This window comes from Neoarius graeffei, chromosome 2 (genome assembly GCF_027579695.1).
Source record: "Neoarius graeffei isolate fNeoGra1 chromosome 2, fNeoGra1.pri, whole genome shotgun sequence".
Classification (NCBI taxonomy): domain Eukaryota; kingdom Metazoa; phylum Chordata; class Actinopteri; order Siluriformes; family Ariidae; genus Neoarius; species Neoarius graeffei.
In genome coordinates, this window is record NC_083570.1 from 11,406,970 (window position 1) to 11,430,333 (window position 23,364).

At 41.6% G+C, this 23,364-nt stretch overlaps 1 protein-coding gene across 5 annotated transcripts in view; it reads right to left on the reverse strand.

Moving 5' to 3' along the window:
- itsn2a (intersectin 2a) overlaps nucleotides 1–23,364 on the reverse strand; it is a 109,131-nt gene that overhangs the window by 77,184 nt on the left and 8,583 nt on the right. For 2 of the 5 annotated variants that reach the window (XM_060913805.1, XM_060913807.1), the window contains exon 2: nucleotides 7,006–7,120. The exons of 1 other annotated variant lie outside the window; for it this stretch is intronic. The gene's annotated coding sequence lies outside the window, so the exon portion shown is untranslated. Of the gene's footprint in view, nucleotides 1–6,072; nucleotides 6,213–7,005; nucleotides 7,121–23,364 lie in introns of all 5 variants that reach the window. 2 more of the 5 variants (XM_060913806.1, XM_060913804.1) reach the window with 2 other exon arrangements.

Sequence of the window (23,364 nt, forward strand, 5' to 3'; positions counted from 1 at the left end):
GTGCAGCTAACCGCTTCCTGCAGTTAGCCAGGTACTCTGCGCTACAAAACCAAAAAGCAAGCAGCATGCTCTGTTATAATAGCCAATCAAAACAGTTTTTACAAAGACACCCACATTCTTTTTTTAAGTCACTCGTTCATTTTATTTGTTTGTTTGTTCAGTAAAAACCCAAACATTTGTTGAATTTATTTTATTTCCTCGCGTCGCACCTTAATGACGTCAGCGCGCGGTATTTTTCCCTTCGCGGTTTGTTCCTTCTCTCTCGCCATAGTAAGACACCCACGTCCGCTTGTTCTGACCCACTGGAGGTAGCGGCACAGTGCTGTTAGCCAATCAGAGGTAACACGTTTACATGTCATGAATATTAATGATAAGACCCGCCCCCACCCTCTACCCTTCCCCGCCTCCTGCTTCTCATTAGCAAAACGACGCACTGGGAAAAGCGCTGAAATGGGGCTTTCTCCCAGGAGGCTATATCTACGTGCCGAGGGCTCATTTCGAGAAAGGCTGCGGATATAACATCCGGAAACCTCCACGAGCCCGTTTAAAGCATCAACAAACCACCATGCCATGGGACCTTTAAACTTTGTACAGCTGGGCCAGCAAAAACAGAAAAGGGATGGTCCTTCACCCTCACCAGAGCTAGTAGTACTACTGGCTGCAGCTGCAGCTAACATAACGTTTGCTACGCTAGTGTCATGATGACTTGCACTTGCCAGTTGGGTTTCATTAGGTTTAAAAAACCCTGTTAGTTTTGGTATATTGCTCAATAGAGTTTTGTCACGTTGGGCTTTTTGCCGTTGCGCCTTGCGCTTTTGAGCACCGCTCTCGTATTTTCTGTCACACATGTTCACTGTTCAACTGTGGAGTGATGTCGCGCGTGACGTCTAACATTTATATATGGAAGGCGGATTTGCCTCACCCAATCAGCATCCGTTTATTTAAATATTCATTTTGAGCCAGTGAATATGAAGGGTTTTTTTTTCTTTTGACCAATTGGGGGCCCCCCTGCGAGGCGGGGGGCCCCTAGGCTGAAGCCATATGAAGCCTGTGCGGTGATCCAGGCGTGCAAATACCCATCCCCATTAACAGACAGCAGTCTTATCAAAATTCTCATTCTGAATTTTGTGAACACACACACGCAAACATATTTACGCAAAATCTTGCCTCTGAATTCTATGAGAAAGCTCTAAGCCTTTCTTATCTTGTTTCTGCCTTACCTTTCTGTAAGTGTGTGCATTTACTGGCATTGACGTTTGGACTGTTTACAGACTAAGAATTTGTACATCACACACACACACACACACACACACACACACACACACACTGTCCACTTTAATAGGAACTTGTTGTTGATTCTATCACTTCGTTCAGACTGCAACCTGAAACGACCCATATCCGATTTGTTGTGAAATCCGATTTTTTTGTTAGGCCGTTCACATTACCAATTATATGAGACTTGTATGCGATCTCCAATATGAACGGAAAACGACCCAAAAGTGTCCCGCATGCGCAAATTGACACGTAATAAGCACATCTACGTAATACGTAAACAAAAAAAAAGCGCACTCTTCAAGTTTGCAAATAAAGCATGGAGATGAGGCGAGACCTGGCGATGTGGTTTTTGTGGCGGCGGCAGAACTCGCACAATAATCTGATTAATGTGGGCAGCAGACTAATGAGACCGAAGGTGTCAAATTACTGGAAATTTCCAGAACAATCTTATGATCTTGTAATACAGGATGGTTTAAGTTATAAATCAGTTATAGAAACTGTTTTATTTAATCAGGCTAACAGATAAACATCCAGGTCCCTACCAAATCCACCATTAGCTTGATCAATTCTATAAAAGTCTATTTAAATTCTGAAAACTGTACAAATGTAGTTGTTTTCCACCAAAGAGGCGGGATTAGCCAACGCAGAATAGTGACGTTTGTCTCTTGTTGATGACGTGTAGGTCGCATGAATGCGACCTGTCCGGTCAGACTGCAGTCGCATGTGAAAATAACGGATATGCATCGGAATTAGGACCACATATCCAAGCGGCCTGGGTCGCATGTGAAAAAAATCGGATCTGTGTCGTTCAGATTGTCAATAAAAAATCAGATACAGGTCGCATATGGGCAAAAAAATCGGATATGGGTCGTTTCAGGGTGCAGTCTGAACCAGGGCTTTGAACCGGTTCAAGGAACGAAAACGAAAACCGGGAACTTTTTCTATTTCACATGGAACAGAAACGAAACCAGAAACTTTATTATTTTTTATGTTCCGGAACAGAAACGCTTATTAAAAATAATGGTAACCGGTTAATACCGGTTTTTATTTCGTTCCTCAAAGTTTCCGTAGCCTACAAATAAAAAAGTCATTCTTCTCCTGCGCAAGTTTCTATGACCCGCTGGGGTTCACTTCCTGTGTGACGTTCGCTGACTGAATGGAGAGAGCGGGAGGGTGGACTACTATCACGTCTCCACATCTTAAATAAGAGGTAAATATTGCAGTCTATCGTTATTCAAAAACGTCAATTTCAAACACGATATCAATATATTTGTCCACGTTAATGAGAGGCTCGCGAACATTAAATGACGTTAACCTCTGTTAGCCTATCAATGCATAGGGCCTGACTAGCCTTTGGTAACACACTAAACGAATTCTCTTTCATTTTTGGCACTTTTTCTGTTTGTGTAGATGGGAAGACATACTGAGAATCCAAATCGCCAACATTTGAAATAATAATTGTTTTGAATTATTTCTTGTCTTATTTAATGAAGGTTGTAATAGAATTAGCCTACATTTGGCTTAAGCTGGATGAGACAGAGACATAATTTTATAGCCATTTGTTAAACAGCTGACAGGGAACGTAATTAACCGTTCCGGGAACGAAATTTTTTTTGTTTTAACCGGTTCGGGAACATCTATTTAATGGTGGAACCCAAAACCGGAAACGTTAAAATTCCGTTTCTGTTCGGAACGAACCAATAGGAAAAAAATTCTGGTTCAAAGCCCTGGTCTGAACGTAGTCTAAGATCCCTGTTCTTGGCTGCAGGAGTGGAACCCAGTATATTCTTCTGTTTTCTGTTGCACGCTGAGATGCTTTTCTGCTCACCAGGGTTGTAAAGAGTGATTATATGAGTTACTATATCCTTCCTAGCAGGAAAAAAAAAAGCTAGAACCACCTCAAATCTGTCCATTTTCTTCTGACCTCTCTTATCAACAAGATGTTTGTTTCCACCCACAGAACTGTTGCTCACTCACTGTTTTTTGCACCATTCTGTGTAGACTGTTGTGTGTGAAAACCCCAGTTTCTGAAATACTCAATCAAATCAGTCCATTTGACTCAAACCAACACCCATGCCACACTCAGTGCGTTTACATGCACATAGAGAGAATCGAATTTCTGCCGTTGCTCGACTGAAATCGAAGTTCTAAATGCCATGTATACACCTTAATTCGGCTGAAATTGAACCGAACTTGATTTCTCGTAATCGAGCTACGCGACCTAGATTATGCGATTGTTGCCGAGCTACTTACTGCATGTAAACCCTATCGAGCTACGTAGTCAAGCTACTTACTTCAGCACTGCCCCTTCCGGAAGTGACGAGTGACGAGATCACAAGCGGGAAACACGACAGCCTCGGTCGGCATGACAACAGTAGTAGTGAGCAGCAGAAGAGGTCAGGAGGAACAAACGAAGAAGAGAAAATGGCGAGCAGAAACGTGCACTTCTGGAGCAATGAGGAGACAGAGTTCATGCTCATTCAGCTTAAGGAGTTGAATATATTAAAATTCATGGACGGGAGAAAAACGCGCAATGGAGAACACGGAACTGATAACTTTGTTTACACTCTTGAATAGCTCTTCTTCATGACGACAACCGGAAGTGTACCAACACGATGGGGCGTGTAGCGCCACCTGTGGCTCGGGTGCACAATGCACCTCACACAATAGCTCGATTTCATTGTGTGCATGTAGGATTGGATATGCTGCTGGGACCCTTAGCTCGATTACCGACAGCAGCTCGATTTGGATGTGCATGTAAACGTAGTCAGTGAAAAAAGGTCTGTGAGGTCACAATTTTTCCCATTCTCACGTTTGAACATTGTGAACATTAACTGAAGCTCTTGATTTGTATCTGCATGATTTGATGCATCAAGGGATCGGCTGATTAGAGAACTGTATAAAACAGCTGCAGGTGGATGTATGGGTGTTCCCAATAATTTGGCCGGTGAGTAGCTTGTAATGCTTCTCCTGAGTCTCCTTTATCACAGGAGTATTGTTGGCAAAAACGTTCAGTTTCAGATGAGTTATGAGGCTGATGCAACTAACAAGTAATAATGTAAAAAAGTCCCATTCTCTTTCAATACTTTTTAATACACTCTCATCAGCCTGGAAGTGTGTAACAGCTACATCTCACAAGTGGCCATTTACAGAACAACGAATGGAGTGGATTTTACATTACGAACAATTCACACTTTTCCTCATGAGTAAGCACATGTCAAAACAGAATCGTCTGAAGAGCTACGTAAAGAACACAATAAATCTAATTGTATGTCATTAAAATAGTCCTGCTCTGGTTTATACAGTACTTCTAAACAGCTTTGTTTTTCTTTTGGAACTGAAAGTGAAATTGCATCAGGTTGCAATCATTAAGTTCCTCTACTGAAGTCTATAATTATGTCGACAGAATACCTCAGCGCTCGATGCTAAGGGATCATCTTACAAACTCCACTTTAGGCAATAAAGTAAAGGAACGACTTTAAACACGGTGTCGGGTTCCTTCAAGGGTAAATCAATCAGGCCATGTTAAAAAACCATGTGAAAATTTAAGTAAAATTATCTGACGTCTGCCACAAAGACTGAGAAAATGACAGCCAACATGTCTGTATGTTGTGCATGCAGGTAGAAGCAAACTCATCTCCATACCAGAAGGGGGCAGTAGTCTGTATTCTGCATGACAAAAAAAAAAAAGAACAGAAAACCCCAAGACCCAATAGAGGATGTGCAGTCACGTGACCCGTCCGTGTTTACTCCGCCATATTGGACGGCTTCAGGATTGTTTACCTTGCGCGAGTGTAATGGATCCAGGGAGTAATCCCCAAGAAAATTCGGAAAATACCCCATCTACATCGTGCGATAACTTGTCCAAGTTTGTTCAGCATCTTGAAGGTGACGTGAGGCAGCGTTACGTGGAAAAGTGTTCCAGGTTGGGGATTGCAGATCCGTACAACTTGCCGCAATCCTTGTTCAGGGGAATTCGGAGCTGCGGTGCCGGCGATTTGCCCGATCTGGCCTACCACGACATTTACAATTTTCTTGTTAATCGTGAATCGTGTTACACTGGCAAAGCCCTCAAAGCTTACAAGAGCCTGGAAGCTTATAAATATTTTGTTGCGGGATGGGTATCCCAACTATACCTCTGGAAGGTTCCGAAGAAGAATGTCTACTTGATAACCTCACGGGTAAGTGGCATTAAGACGTTTATCATAAAGAGGCTATGCAGGACGTTTTATCGTAAGAATGTTCGAAATCTAAACTCAGTTCCAGATAATGACAGGGTTGTAAATATGTATGTTTTTGTCTGAAAAAAAAAATCACAAATCACCGCTATCTTTATCTCATCTCATTATCTCTAGCCGCTTTATCCTTCTACAGGGTCGCAGGCAAGCTGGAGCCTATCCCAGCTGACTACGGGCGAAAGGCGGGGTACACCCTGGACAAGTCGCCAGGTCATCACAGGGCTGACACATAGACACAGACAACCATTCACACTCCCATTCACACCTACGGTCAATTTAGAGTCACCAGTTAACCTAACCTGCATGTCTTTGGACTGTGGGGGAAACCGGAGCACCCGGAGGAAACCCACGCGGACACGGGGAGAACATGCAAACTCCACACAGAAAGGCCCTCGCCGGCCCCGGGGCTCGAACCCAGGACCTTCTTGCTGTGAGGCGACAGCGCTAACCACTACACCACCGTGCCGCCCGCTATCTTTATCTGTGCAGAATTATTATTCAATACGAAAATCAACTTAACAGATGTACTAGGAGTATTGAATTAGAAGATTACACCTACCTGATATGAAGTGTTCACTACAAATTCGGCTGGTAGAACTGGGGTTCCGGTTTTCTCTTCGCACAGCGGACACCCATTTTGCGCGTCTCTCCTCGTCTGCGGGGAATCTATAAAATGACAGGCCCTCCTTTTGGCCCTGTCTATTGGTACAACCAAATGCTGAACAAGATATAACCATTCTCGAAAGATCTACTCCCACACACTTGATAATTAGAACGGGTTCGTCTAAGTTCTATGCGCGGCCTTGCCGTCCAAGATGGCAGATAAACAAATATCACGTGACCTCGTGACGTCACGTGCACGCTCTCTATAGGAACCATAGGAATGAACCTGTTTAAACGCAAATTAAAATCACTTCAGCAGAAGAGAAATAAAAAGAAAACGTGAACAGAGAAATGAACTGAAAGTGATTGTACCAAACTCATGCTATTTATTTAGCTGAAGAGGAGTTGAACCCTACTTTCCCTGGGTTTTTTTTTAATCAATTGTAGTGTTTAACCATCCATTATCTATACCGCTTATCTGTCAGGGGCATGGAGGAAATTGGAGCCGATCTTAGCTGACATTGGGCGACACCCTGGATTACCAGTCTATCACAGCGCTACGTTTAACCAGCCACAATAATTTATGCAAACAGATTTGTTCTGATTGGCTACTAAAAGCTATCCAAAATAGAGTACTGTACATTTAATATATAAGTCCTTTTAGTAAAGTTTGTCCATTCGCCGGCCATCTTGGAGATGCCTCAAGTTGGACCAGACTCCTGTTCGCTTATGAATAGCGAGAGACCAATAAACCACAAACTGACATTTGAAACACGGATTTTAATTTGCTGATTAAAAATGCGTTGTTGTTTTTTGGCTCCATTAAGAACAACATATTTGTTTTCAGGTTTCAGTGATTGTACATGTCTTTATAACCAAGCTGACATACCCTTCCTTAAGGCTCTGAATTCTATTCATCCACTCAGAACGTCTCTGGAATGCTGGCGTTGAGGATGCAGCCCTTTGTTCCTCTGCAGTGTTCACTGGGAGTTCAGCTCAAAGCACTGTGAGGAACAGGAAATGGCATCATTCATAGTTTCCTGTTTAGAAAGCCAAGTGCCTTTAATCAGAGAAGAGTACACTACGTTCACTCTCTTAAAGGGGCCGGCTCACCCTTCCCAGAATCCTCTGCGCCAAGTAGCGAGGCACCATTTTGGATGCTAGCGACATTCCAAAAACAATCTGTAACAATTCGGCGACATCGAAAGTCATAGAGCTTAAATTCTAACATGAAATGGAAGATATTGTGGCAGAGTATGTATATTGTAAATTCTTTTTAAGTGATCTAATCTGTTTTCATATGGTTATTCTGTTGTAATGGACTAGAACTGGCCTCAGACGTCTCATGGGCGACTGAATGATGGATGGAATAATGGATGGTAAAGAGGTATAAATGGATAGATGGATGGATAGATGGATGGATGGAATAATAGATGGTAAAGAGAGATGGATGGATGGAATAACAGATGGTAAAGAGCTATAAATGGATGGATGGAATAATAGAAGGTAAAGAGCTATAGATGGATGGAATAATAGAAGATAAAGCGCTATAAATGGATGGATGAAATAATAGATGGTAAAGAGCTATGGATGGAATAATAGATGGTAAAGAGCTATAGATGGATGGATGGATTGAATAATAGAAGGTAAAGAGCTATGGGTGGATGGTAAAGAGCTATGGATGGATGGATGGAATAATAGAAGGTAAAGAGCTATAGATGGATGGATGGATGGATTGAATAATAGAAGGTAAAGAGCTATAAATGGACAGATGGATGGAATAATAGTAAAGAGCTATGGGTGGATGGATGGAATAATAGACGGTAAAGAGCTATGGATGGAAGGATGGATGGTAAAGAGAGATGGATGGATGGATGGATGGATGGATGGAATAGTACACGGTAAAGAGCTATAGATGGATGGATGGTAAAGAGCTATGGATGGGATGGATGGATGGAAGGAATAATACACCGTAAAGAATTATGGGTGGAAGGATTGTAAAGATGGATGGAATAAGTTTAGTTTATTAGTTTATTTAACAGGGGCCATGTACAGAACAAGTCCCATACCAGAATTAGCTATACAGCTAACTTTCATCTGTGGTCCCTGGGCAGGGGGCTTAAAACAAACAAACAAACAAACAAACAATAAAACAATAGAGATAGTAAAGAGCTATGGATGCATGGAATTTAAAGAATGATGGATGGATGGATGGATGGATGGATGGATGGATGGATGGATGGATGGATGGATGGAAGGTAAAGAGCTATGGATGGATGGAATAACAGATGGAATAAAGAGCTATAGATGGATGGATGGATTGAATAATAGAAGGTAAAGAGCTATAAATGGACAGATGGATGGAATAATAGTAAAGAGCAATGGGTGGGTGGATGGATGGAATAATAGATGGTAAAGAGCTATGGATGGAAGGATGGATGGTAAAGAGAGATGGATGGATGGATGGATGGAATAGTACACGGTAAAGAGCTATGGATGGGATGGATGGATGGAAGGAATAATACACAGTAAAGAACTATGGGTGGAAGGATTGTAAAGATGGATGGAATAAGTTTAGTTTATTAGTTTATTTAACAGGGGCCATGTACAGAACAAGTCCCATACCAGAATTAGCTATACAGCTAACTTTCATCTGTGGTCCCTGGGCAGGGGGCTTAAAACAAACAAACAAACAAACAATAAAACAATAAAACAATAGAGATAGTAAAGAGCTATGGATGCATGGAATTTAAAGAAGGATGGATGGATGGATGGATGGGTAAAGAGCCAACAGCAGCAGTAAATAGTCTCCACTGTCCATTGATCTGAGTTTTGGCCAGATAGCAGACGTTTTACGGCTGAAAGCCTTCTCTCTCTCTCACACACACACACACACACACACAATAAATCAGACTCTCTCTCTCTCTCTCTCTCTCTCCCTCACACATACACACAAATATCCAGCAGACTGTTTTTGTTATAAAACTGTAATGATTTTCATTAAAATGTTTCTTTTCTCTCGTTTTTATTCATTTGAACAGCTTGGTGAGTGACTTTTCGCAGTGTCTGTAGAAGCTCAAATGACACAGTGCCACACAAAGTGATTGTGTGAAACGCGCTTCTGCTGTTTTAGCAGGGAAAAAAAAAACACCTTCACCCGTGAGGACAAAGTGAGTTATCACCCACGCAAACAGGATAAACTACATAAATTCGTTAAATCAGTTCAAGTCGAACACAGAATTCATGGAGTGAACTGAATTATTAACCATTTAAACCTGAGACTGACTCACGACGAGCGATGCAATGTTAAACGATGGCACACACTTCACTAGCGTTTCACTTGTGTAACACCAACAGCCTACTTCAGATATGGTTACCGTCACCATGGAAACAGAGTAACACTAGCTGAGTTACATGTAAAGCGATAGAATATGAAAAACAATACACTCGAATGCTCATAATGTTCACTCTGTGTGTGGCACTTTAACGTTACACACTCGTAAATATTTAAACGAGTTCGGATGCTAAATCTTTAAACCTGGCATCTTCAGTCTTATCCTCAAATTGCCAGCGTGGCTGGAGGCTTTCCGTTCATTTCTTGCACACACGGATAAACGTCAATTCCATGATAAAAACAATGCACTGGATTGTGTTTTGACCTCACACACACTGGAACAAACACACTCTTTGACTGGGGTTTGATAGACACCTGCACACAGCACTGACCAATCAGCATTCAGCACCACTTCCTCCGCTAACAGAGTGTGTGTCTTATCCAAGAGCATTACCCAGCATGCTTTGCGCGGAGGGAAGAAGGAGTCCTCTGTTCACACAGGAAACACACAGGCTCGGGCTCAGGCCTGAACTATTTAGTAAAAGTGTACACATGCCAGACTGGGGTGTGTGTGTGTGTGTGTGTGTGTGTGTTACACAGGGTTATACACAGTTTATACACGTTTATCTGAAAGCTGGAGGTTAAACTCCTCTAAACTCTCTCTCTCACGACGTATCAGAGTATCAGGCCAGCGCTTACGGATTTTCAGGCTCAGTTCCTTCTGAAGTGTCTTTTTTCTTTTTCACCCTTCACTCGTCAGGCTTCAGTGTGACTCTAAGGTCGAGTAAATCTCCACACCCAGGAAGGGAACAATAAAACAGCATGAAGGAAAAGTGTAAAAGCAACACTGACTTGACTGAAAGAGTTTGCGAGGCTTTATAAAACTATACACAATATGATCACAAAGTACTATTTACACTTACATTGTAATGAACCATTTATGGGACTGTTAGCTAGATATTTAGGTGTAGCTAACGTCCTCCATGTTGCTGTTGATTATTTGGTGACGGAAATACGACTATATTTTTCTATGATTAGCTGCTGCCTTGTTGGGAAAATATATTTCATTTGTATTTGGGAATTAACTAAAAAAATGTTAAGGGATACCTACAAAAAAATTAAAACAAAGACGGTGAAATTAGAATCGGCAGCACTGTGCATAGGGACTGTGTATATATACAACCCCGATTCCAAAAAAGTTGGAACAAAGTACATATTGTAAATAAAAACGGAATGCGATGATGTGGAAGTTTCAAAATTCCATATTTTATTCAGAATAGAACATAGATGACATATCAAATGTTTAAACTGAGAAAATGTATCATTTAAAGAGAAAAATTAGGTGATTTTAAATTTCATGACAACACCACATCTCAAAAAAGTTGGGACAAGGCCATGTTTCCCACTGTGAGACATCCCCTTTTCTCTTTACAACAGTCTGTAAACGTCTGGGGACTGAGGAGACAAGTTGCTCAAGTTTAGGGATAGGAATGTTAACCCATTCTTGTCTAATGTAGGATTCTAGTTGCTCAACTGTCTTAGGTCTTTTTTGTCGTATCTTCCGTTTTATGATGCGCCAAATGTTTTGTATGGGTGAAAGATCTGGACTGCAGGCTGGCCAGTTCAGTACCCGGACCCTTCTTCTACGCAGCCATGATGCTGTAATTGATGCAGTATGTGGTTTGGCATTGTCATGTTGGAAAATGCAAGGTCTTCCCTGAAAGAGACGTCGTCTGGATGGGAGCATATGTTGCTCTAGAACCTGGATATACCTTTCAGCATTGATGGTGTCTTTCCAGATGTGTAAGCTGCCCATGCCACACGCACTAATGCAACCCCATACCATCAGAGATGTAGGCTTCTGAACTGAGCGCTGATAACAACTTGGGTCGTCCTTCTCCTCTTTAGTCCGAATGGCACGGCGTCCCTGATTTCCATAAAGAACTTCAAATTTTGATTCGTCTGACCACAGAACAGTTTTCCACTTTGCCACAGTCCATTTTAAATGAGCCTTGGCCCAGAGAAGACGTCTGCGCTTCTGGATCATGTTTAGATACGGCTTCTTCTTTGAACTATAGAGTTTTTGCTGGCAACGGCGGATGGCACGGTGAATTGTGTTCACAGATAATGTTCTCTGGAAATATTCCTGAGCCCATTTTGTGATTTCCAATATAGAAGCATGCCTGCATGTGATGCAGTGCCGTCTAAGGGCCCGAAGATCACGGGCACCCAGTATGGTTTTCCGGCCTTGGCCCTTACACACAGAGATTCTTCCAGATTCTCTGAATCTTTTGATGATATTATGCACTGTAGATGATGATATGTTCAAACTCTTTGCAATTTTACACTGTCGAACTCCTTTCTGATATTGCTCCACTATTTGTCGGCGCAGAATTAGGGGGATTGGTGATCCTCTTCCCATCTTTACTTCTGAGAGCCGCCGCCACTCCAAGATGCTCTTTTTATACCCAGTCATGTTAATGACCTATTGCCAAATTGACCTAATGAGTTGCAATTTGGTCCTCCAGCTGTTCCTTTTTTGTACCTTTAACTTTTCCAGCCTCTTATTGCCCCTGTCCCAACTTTTTTGAGATGTGTTGCTGTCATGAAATTTCAAATGAGCCAATATTTGGCATGAAATTTCAAAATGTCTCACTTTCAACATTTGATATGTTTTCTATGTTCTATTGTGAATACAATATCAGTTTTTGAGATTTGTAAATTATTGCATTCCGTTTTTATTTGCAATTCGTACTTTGTCCCAACTTTTTTGGAATCGGGGTTGTATCGACACCTTCTCAGATTTACCAATAAAAAACAATTTTACAAAGGTGAGTTTCAGTTACAACAGTTATCATTAGTTAATTAATCAACCGGAAGACCCGCCTCACCCTTTGATCTTGTCGCCTGATGACACACCTGAAATGGAATTTTTTTCAGTACAATCAGCAATTTTTCAGAAAACCCAGACGTTATCATCGCAGGCAAGCATGGTGGAAAGCTCATGGACATGTTTTTACTGATCAAATTCACCGATATTTCATGATCTCCTCGTCGAAACCTACTTTGTTTCTTACTCTTTCATTTGACAGTCGCCATTTTGTATCTAAACGCGCGTTTGAGAAGTCACGTGAGGTGTCGATAATAGTGATCACTTTCACCGGTGTCCACCATCATCGACACCCTGTGGAATTAAGTGACATTTACAACTGTTATGGATCGATCTTTGTGTAACATTGTTGAAGTAGATGAAGTACTTTAAAAAAATAAAAGTGCTGTGATTTATAATCATTTTTTTCTGATTCATAACAGAATGGAATGTTTATAGAGTATTTGGAATCCGATTGCAAAAACTATGTTTTATTAACTTAATACGACATACCGATTGTTTTTTTAATAAATAATCATCTGGATGTTGATAATTGTGGAACGGTGTCAATAACTGTGGACAAAGGTGTCGATAATTGTGGAACGGTGTCACATGATCTGATACGCTAAGTAATCGGGAATCAACTCATTTTTTCCCGGTAGAAGTTTGAGTCATTCTTCATGCACAATGTACGTGTTTAAAGTGTTTTTTACTTTTGCAACAGCCAAAAGATCTAAGGTGTCAATAATTGTAGCCACCGCTCTAGTTTTTTTTTTTAATTCATATTCATGGTGGGCGGCACAGTGGTGTAGTGGTTAGCGCTGTCGCCTCACAGCAAGAAGGTCCTGGGTTCGAGCCCCGGGGCCGGCGAGGGCCTTTCTGTGTGGAGTTTGCATGTTCTCCCCGTGTCCGCGTGGGTTTCCTCCGGGTGCTCTGGTTTCCCCCACAGTCCAAAGACATGCAGGTTAGGTTAACTGGTGACTCTAAATTGACCGTAGGTGCGAATGTGAGTGTGAATGGTTGTCTGTGTCTATGTGTCAGCCCTGTGATGACCTGGCGACTTGTCCAGGGTGTACCCCGCCTTTCGCCCGTAGTCAGCTGGGATAGGCTCCAGCTTGCCTGCGACCCTGTAGAAGGATAAAGCGGCTAGAGATAATGAGATGAGATGAGATATTCATGGTCAAATTTGCAAAATGTAGTTTTAGCTTATTCTTGCAGAGCTCTGTTATTTTTGCCACAAATTCCATACCAACATTCGAGCCCACACACACGCACAGAGAAAGAGAGGGAGCACTGTAAGTATTTAGAGCAACCCATGTCCTCTAGGATGGACTTACATCAGTGAGTGTACAATATAGACCGTTTTTCTAGGTCACGTCTCCACACTGATCGCTCATACATGACCCAGTGTGTAGGCTTCTGCTATTAATATCTTACACAGAGAGAGAGAGAGAGGCTCTGGATTCAGCAACTGTACAGGCACATTAATACATTTTTAGGTATAATTTTTCTAGTATGGCAGTGTATTGTATTTTAGTGTACTATAATGTAATATGGAGTAAAGTTTCATGTAGTAGAGTAATATAGTGTAGTGTATTATACAACCCCGATTCCAAAAAAGTTGGGACAAAGTACAAATTGTAAATAAAAACGGAATGCAATAATTTACAAATCTCAAAAACTGATATTGTATTCACAATAGAACATAGACAACATATCAAATGTCGAAAGTGAGGCATTTTCAAATTTCATGCCAAATATTGGCTCATTTGAAATTTCATGACAGCAACACATCTCAAAAAAGTTGGGACAGGGGCAATAAGAGGCTGGAAAAGTTAAAGGTACAAAAAAGGAATAGCCGGAGGACCAAATTGCAACTCATTAGGTCAATTGGCAATAGGTCATTAACATGACTGGGTATAAAAAGAGCATCTTGGAGTGGCAGCGGCTCTCAGAAGTAAAGATGGGAAGAGGATCACCAATCCCCCTAATTCTGCGCCGACAAATAGTGGAGCAATATCAGAAAGGAGTTCGACAGTGTAAAATTGCAAAGAGTTTGAACATATCATCATCTACAGTGCATAATATCATCAAAAGATTCAGAGAATCTGGAAGAATCTCTGTGCGTAAGGGTCAAGGCCGGAAAACCATACTGGGTGCCCATGATCTTCGGGCCCTTAGACGGCCCTGCATCACATACAGGCATGCTTCTGTATTGGAAATCACAAAATGGGCTCAGGAATATTTCCAGAGAATATTACAATTTGTACTTTGTCCCAACTTTTTTGGAATCGGGGTTGTAGTTGAGTATAGGACAAAGTAATGCAGTGGATGATATCGAGGATGTGACACGGTTGCGCAGAGATATGAAGTTTATCTTTGAGTGGTGAACATATTCACGAGTGAATGAGTTATACATTTTTCAATATGAGAAGATAAGCTTCATATCTTCGTGCCACCATGTAATTTTCTTTATATTATATGGACACATCCACAAAAAAATATATACAAGTTAATCAAAATAATTTTAATTTTGAACCGGTTCGCCGTTGAAATATCGGTAATTATTATACATACAGGACACTTTTTCAATGGAATAAAAATGTGTTCTATTCCCTTCTAGTGGGTTTCATCTATTCAGTTTGACGTGTATTACGTTACTCTACCCAGTGGAGAACGAGCGTTGAATATGGTTTACGATATTGCACGGTTCTCAAGACAGCATGACATCACACATTGGAGCTCATGTAAATATCCAATAACAAAACTTTTCTCTTGCGCATGCGCAGAAGCATTTCTTTGTCTGGTGGGAAAGAGAAAAGACAAAGCTAATCCAGTGCTGCTGCTAGAATTAGCTATGCTATGATTAAGCACGCCCTGTGATGACCTGGCGACTTGTCCAGGGTGTACCCCGCCTTTCGCCCGTAGTCAGCTGGGATAGGCTCCAGCTTGCCTGAGACCCTGTAGAACAGGATAAAGCGGCTAGAGATAATGAGATGAGATAATTAAGCACTAAATAAATAAACTGAAAACTGAAACTAAAGACTCGTTGAACACCCAAAAGGTGACCAAAACTTCATTAGCTATCCTTCACGCATATGTACAAGAGAAAAGCATACCAATGGATATTGAAAAACTGGAAAAGAGACACGTCAGAGATGTAAAACTTCCATGCGAGTGCACGACTGTGACAGTTTGTAAACAAGCATGGCAGCCAGGTTGGGTTAATTTCCCTGTGTAATTTGCTTAGCTACTTTTAAACTCAACATTGACAGCTACACACAACGGAGCGACCTGGCAGCCCTAAATTCTCTCAAAACCTTCCGCTTTTAACGAAGCAAACCTGGCAGCCATGTTTGTTTACAAACTGTCACAGTCACTCACTAGTGCAGAAGTTTTACATCTCCGACATGTCTCTCTTCCAGTTTTTTCGATGTCCGTTGGCATGTTTTTCTCTTGTAAATATGCGTGAAGAATATATTATGAAGTTTTGGTAGCCTTTTGGATGTTCAGCACATCTTTAGTTTCAGTTTTCAGTTTATTTATTTAATGCTTAAACCTAGCACTGGATTCGCCTCGTCTTCTCTCTTTCCCGGCCGGCAAAGAAATGATTATGTGCATGCGCAGCAGAAAAGTTTTGTCATTAGATCTTCACATTATAACAATATTGCACGCTCATTCTCCATGGGGTAGAGTGGCATAATATATGAAGGATATGTGATATGATAACAATATTGCATGCCATCAAGAAACCCATTAGAGGGGAATAGAGCACGTTTTTATTCCATGGGAAAATATAGTATAGTGCCAGTAGTAGAACTCTTGCTGCTGAAATACGTACTACACACGCGCACGCACACACATTCTGCACTAATGTACATCTCATTTCAGCTCCCCGTCGCAGTAGCGTGCTGTTTATCCTCACCGCTGTGTAGTGATGCAACCTGCTGTGTTTAACTGCACTATGGCTTTTCTGGCTCTATCACAGCTGAGACCATCAGTCCTGTTTCATTCAGAACATACACGATTCACTTCGAGAACACACAGACTATTCTAGAGCTCAGACACCACTTCCCAAAAAGAGAATTCTAGAGCATGGAAACCACTGAAGAGCACAGAGAGCCATTCGGGTCGAGACGTTCATGAACAGTGTTGTAGAGTAGCTGAGGTGCGAGCGCCTGCTCTAAAATCCACCAGAACATTCCCTGCGAGATATTTACTGCATTTTAAAAATACAGCATTTGGCCCGTCTCTGTAAACAGCTGATCACACAAACACTCCTCCCACACACACACACAGCAGCAGCTGTTCCTTCCAGCAAGATAGTGTAATTATTCAATATGTGATGATGGCAACCAGCAGCGTGAGAAAAACAGGGAGCAAGGAGAAATGGTTCGTCATACACAGACACTGTGTATGAGAGAGACAGAGACTGTGTGTGTGTGTGTGTGTGTGTGTGTGTGAGAGAGAGAGTGTGCGAGCTGGATAATGGCTTTTACCGTCATGCCTGCTACTGTACACTAAACCACACCACAGATCCCACCATTAGGCTTTTCTAACATGTTCAACTCCTTATTTATTCTTCACCACCTGATCAGTCAACCAAATATATATATATATATTTGCCAGACACGGGCGGCACGGTGGTGTAGTGGTTAGTGCTGTCGCCTCACAGCAAGAAGGTCCGGGTTCGAGCCCCGTGGCCGGCGAGGGCCTTTCTGTGCGGAGTTTGCATGTTCTCCCCGTGTCCGCGTGGGTTTCCTCCGGGTGCTCCGGTTTCCCTCACAGTCCAAAGACATGCAGGTTAGGTTAACTGGTGACTCTAAATTGAGCGTAGGTGTGAATGTGAGTGTGAATGGTTGTCTGTGTCTATGTGTCAGCCCTGTGATGACCTGGCGACTTGTCCAGGGTGTACCCCGCCTTTCGCCCGTAGTCAGCTGGGATAGGCTCCAGCTTGCCTGCGACCCTGTAGAAGGATAAAGCGGCTAGAGATGATGAGATTTGGCAGACACGTTTATCTAAGCATAAAGCCAAAAGCTTGATCATCATTGGCTCTCTAGCAGTCATTAGATTTGAGTTGACACTGACCACCACAGAACATCATCCACCAGCACTGTGTTCATTCCAAACAGGTTAAACAATCAGCAAATATTTTTAATACATTTTTTTGCATTCCCTTCATGGGCTCAATTCTCTCATGTGCGTAATTCAAAAAAGCGTGTAGCTATGAGGTTTTCAGGTTGCGTAGATTCTTTCCTTGACTTAAGTCTAAGATTTACGCACCATAAAGGCAGTTACGTGCTTTGGGTGGAGCAAACTCAAAATCTGGGTGTGTCTTATGCAAATGAAATGTATGCACATGACTTGTGTGCTTTTTAGCTGTGCGCTTCTGAGGGCTGGGGCAAATCAAGCGCCGCTACAGTTCAATTAGGGCTCGCTCACACTAGGAACAATTACCGTGTACTGCGCTTTATGTTCCGGTCCTGAGTGCACTTACATCATTACATCATCACCGACTCAATTCACGTTCAATAAGATGAGAGAGAACCAGACCTGTTATTAACCCATTATATATTATAATAACATATTATTCTCCATTGGATTGAAAAGTGCATGCTATAGACCCCTTGCACATGATGTCATGCATCACATCATGCACTTTCACCTGGGGGACAAACAGACACCATCTTTCGTGTGAGCAAGGCTTAATCTGGCTTCAGTATGGTCCGTGTTTGCACTGTTTTTGGTTAAATAGACAAAAAGGCATTACCGTCTCCCTGCTATCAAGAAAAATGTTAACAAAGAGCAGCAAATGCTTCAAGAACAACGAAGAAATGAGTGGTTAAAGAGAATACGACAAGAGGCGCTAAGCCTGAAAACTCCGGAGAAATTCACAATTGTATTTAAAATGTATTTTAAAAAAATAGAAAGTCTGAAGTGAGTATGGAAGAGTTTGCTGACGAACCTTGTTTTATTTTTTCTGCTTTCATTTGAGTTAGCTTCTTCATGAAAGTGTTTGATTTTCTTACAGGTGAACTAGCTTCCTTATTCGACACAAAAAGCCCAGATTGGGCACCAAACAAACAACTCAGACATAACTCAGTAAAAAAACAGAAAAGCAAAACAAGGCACGACATGCTCTATATATCCTGAAAGAACAGAACAGATTAAGAGCAGGGAGTGCTAGAGCTTTGTTTCTGTTATCAGAGGAACACAGTCCTGTGCAAAATGTCCCCATGGAGCCGGAGTGTAGTAATGAACCTACAGTTCGAGAGAGTTCTACACAAACACACTGAATTTTAAAACGGCTGCACGCATGTGAAATGGAAATAAATTGACTAAGGCAGGAAAAACTATTTTGGATAAAATTGTTATTGTCCGTTACACACTGATCAACCTGTGTGACTCAGTTGTGCCTTTTGAACCAAGAATAAATGAAGAGGGAACTGAACATTAACCTAAGGTTGATCAGTGTGTAACGGACAATAACAATTTTATCCAAAATAGTTTTTCCTGCCTTAGTCAATTTATTTCCATTTCACATGCGTGCAGCTGTTTTAAAATTCAGTGTGTTTGTGTAGAACTCTCTCGAACTGTAGGTTCATTACTTTCTTGAAATTATTATTACAAGAATGATTATAGTTACTGTATGACTATAGCTACAACCGGAATGTGCAGATTCTGTTAGCGTTTGTAATTATTGTACCATCCACTATTAGATTAAATTAAAATAAAATCTTACAACATTGTTTGAAAGTCTAGAGTAAGATTTTTGTTATTTTACAAATAATAACACTTCAGATATTGTTTTAACAATAATAAGTCTCACTTTATAAATACAGAGTGCAAATAGTTCTGTAACTAGATGCCCTTGGGCTTGCTGAGACATGGAGGGCCGGGAATACCATCTAGCCCAGGGGTTCTCAACCTTTTCTGCTTTAAGGCCCACCTATTCACACTTGTAATGAGTCGGGACCCATTAAAAAAATCCCCAATTATTTTGGCTTATCTATTCTATTAGAATATAATAATCTACTGTGAAGTGTATTAATCAGAGTCCCCCCAGGATTCCGCGGGCCTTTTTTGTGATTGTTGCGGGCTAAAATGTCTGATGTTGCGGGGGTTTTTCCAAAAAATTGCGATGAAAGTTGCGGTGTTTTTTAGGTTTGCGATTACATTGCGGGAGGAAGTGAAAGTTACGGTGTTTTTTAGGTTTTTGTTGCGATTACATTGCGGAAGGAAGTGAAAGTTGCGAGAAATTGTTGCGATTTTCTCTTTTTGTGATTAAAATTGAGTGATATGTTAAATATTAAGTTATTACTGAAAAACTATTGATTAAAAAAACAAAGACACTGAGAAATGGTCCTATAAACAACTTTACCAATATAAAAGATTACCAGGACTACAAAAATGCAGAAAAATAGGCTTTACTGATCCAAATGCACCTGTTGGTTCAAAAGTTAAAGTGCATAGAACCTCACAGCACAACATGAAGTTACCTTAAAATATAATATAAATGCCTCAGCTTTCATGTAAGAAAAAAACTATTAATACTAGTACTGTGTGCAGGCAGTCTCTCCTGAAGACTAAATTAAACAATAATTATAAACTAATAAAATAAATGGCTCAGGCTTCATAGAAGAAAAAAAACAATTTGAACAGAACCTCACAGTATGATGCTGAAGCTGCCTAAACAATGGAAAATAAAATACCATTTTGCCAAAAATGTTGGCATCCATTAATTTCTTGTATTAAGAAAAAAAATAATGTAAAGTGCGCACAGTCCTTCACTGTAAACATAACACACTTTCAGTAACAGAATTTAAGCCTATATAAACACTGACTCGCACATGCTGCTTCTCTTGAACGTATACACGGAAGTAAGGCGGAAGGTAGTTTGTCAACGTCACCTCAAGACGACGCCAACGATTGGTCAAATTTGCGGGAAAGTTGCGGTGATTGGATATAATTGCAACACCGCCCTGAATTCGCGGGGATTGGCTGAATTTGCATTGAAGTTGCAAATCGCAACATCGCGAAATCCTGGAGGGTCTGATTAATGGGATGCAACATCACTCCCTATTACAGATGGGAGCCCAGGAATTAAATAAATGCAATAACAACAAACTGTTTTAATTGTAGGTATGGTATTTAAAACTGTATGAATGTACCAGAAGCCATCATAAACCCATGCATGCAAGTCATTCTCAGTCAAAAGGGATTAATGATCCAAAAGTGGAGTCTGGTCCATTAACACAATAACCTATTGCCATGTTTGTGTTCAGCAAACAAGTAAGTTATTAAAGCTAAGAAGTACACTCAAAAGAAGTGGATACAGAAACCACTCAATGGGATTAGATCCTTACACACTAACAAAAAAGGATTTTTCCTATGAGTTGGAAAATTATCCATCTGTTGAGTCCCCCGACATCTTGGACTACCTCGTGCTGAAGACATCGTTCTATACGGACAAACAGATGAAAACCTGGAAGAGCATGGAGGAGTACAACTTTTTATACTTGGCTGGGTTAAAGATCTATGGATCAGGGCACTACAAGATAGACGGCAGTAGACAGATCCAAGTGCAGGAAGAGCGTTTATTAGCAGGTGTTATATTTAAGTCAAGTCAGGTTTATTTGTATAGCACTTTTAACAGTAGACATTGTCGCAAAGCAGCTTTACAGAGAATTAAAGACTTTAAACATGAGCTAATTTTATCCCTAATTTATCCCCAATGAGCAAGCCTGTGGCAACGGTGGAAAGGAAAATTGCCTTCAGATGACATGAGGAAGAAACCTCGAGAGGAACCAGACTCAAAAGGGAGTGAACACATCATCCTCATCTGGGTTATGACAAATAACGTGATTATAAATAACTCGCTTCTATAACTGTGTCCTATGGAGGCACAAAGTATAACTGTGAAACCAGGAAAATCATAGTTTTAACATGAAGTCTGCTTTGTTGAAATCATAAACTGTTCATTGAGTCTGTGTTCAGACTCCAACACCATCATTAAGTTTGCTGATGATACAGTTGTGGTGGGCCTCATCTCCAATAACGATGAGTCTGCCTACCGGACCAAGATTAAATATCTCGTGGACTGGAGTGAGGAGAACAACCTCACACTCAACACCAGCAAAGCAGCAGAGGGACCTCCAACCCATCTGCATCAATGGGGCCCAGGTAGAGAGAGTGGACAATTTCAAATACCTGGGTGTCCACATCTCACAGGACCTCTCTTGGTCCTGTCATACCAACACTCTGGTTAAGAAAGGCCACCAGTGCCTCTACTTCTTAAGGAGACTGAAGGACTTCAAACTCCCACTCAAGGTACTAAGGAACTTTTACTCCTGCACTATTGAGAGTGTCCTGAGTGGGAGCATCACTAACTGGATGGGAAGCACCTCCAGGAGAGATCAGCTGGCTCTCAGGAGGGTGGTTCGCTCTGCTGAGAGAACCATCAGGACCACCCTCCCTAACCTAGAGGACATTTATTCCAACCGCTGCAGGGACAGAGCCAGGAAAATTGCCAGCGACCCCAGCCACCCAAATAATAGACCGTTCTCCCTGCTGCCTTCAGGGAGACGTTACAGACAGCTGAAGGCCAACACTGAGAGAATGAGGAGGAGCTTCTTCCCTCAGGCCATCAGACTGTTGAACTGTTCATAATGATAACAAGGTACACTACTATGCACTACTGCACTTTGGACTTTAAGGACACAATCATCACATCTCCGCCATGCTTCCACTCATTAATATAGCTTGAGGGTGTTTCCCCACCCCCTTCCCCTTTATTTCTCATCTCATCTCATCTCATTATCTCTAGCCGCTTTATCCTTCTACAGGGTCGCAGGCAAGCTGGAGCCTATCCCAGCTGACTACGGGCGAAAGGCGGGGTACACCCTGGACAAGTCGCCAGGTCATCACAGGGCTGACACATAGACACAGACAACCATTCACACTCACATTCACACCTACGGTCAATTTAGAGTCGCCAGTTAACCTAACCTGCATGTCTTTGGACTGTGGGGGAAACCGGAGCACCCGGAGGAAACCCACGCGGACAACATGCAAACTTCACACAGAAAGGCCCTCGCCGGCCACAGGGCTCGAACCCGGACCTTCTTGCTGTGAGACGACAGCGCTAACCACTACACCACCATGCTTCCCCCCCTTTATTTCTATTGTTTTTAATTTTTCTTATCTATATATTTTTATACTCGCAACGACCTAAGGTACATAAGAATTTCACTGTAATTACTTGTAATTATATGTGACAAATAAAACTTGAACTTGAATTTGATGGAAACTCGAGTGCAAAACTGTTCATGACAACTGCAGTCCTAAAATTAGCAAGTGGACAGCAAGTCCTCAGACATAAATGCATTACTGTAAGTGTCCAGAGCCATCTTCCAAGTTCTTTTTTTAATTAGCAAAAGCAAAGCAGAATATTTAAAGAGTGTTATAGACATGGTTGGAAACAAACGTGACAGTGATAATGCTTCGCAAAGTCTCTGTGAAAACAGCTTCCGTATTTGTGTGTGCTGATTTGTGCTCAAATCAGCGTCAGGTGTTTCTCATAACGAATGGGTCCCAAGTGCGTGCACAATGTGCTCCGTGAGCGCGTGCAGCCACTCGAGCTGTGCCAGACTCAAGCGTGCAAAGGCGCGACAGTCAAGTGTTCACCGACTGTGTGACCACAATTTTTAGCTCACGTGTATATTGCCATCAAATTGCCTCATTTTCATTGATAACCCATCGCAAAGCATCGCGAGCTGTAGTGTGACCGTAGCTTAATGAGGCAGATGTGACCTTGGATGCAACCCAGCAATTGTACGAGTAAAAAGAAAATCTACAAGTAAAAATCTGCTTCAACTGGGCTACAGCCCAGTGGTTGAGAAACACTGATCCAGCCCACAGTTCAGGTAGGAGTCCTTTGAGAGTAAATGCTTTGGCTTTCGCAACATTCTGTTCCCAAAAGCTGATGTCAGGAAAAATTCTTTACACAAAGAAGCTTTTCTTGCTTTTGTAGTTTTTTTTAACTG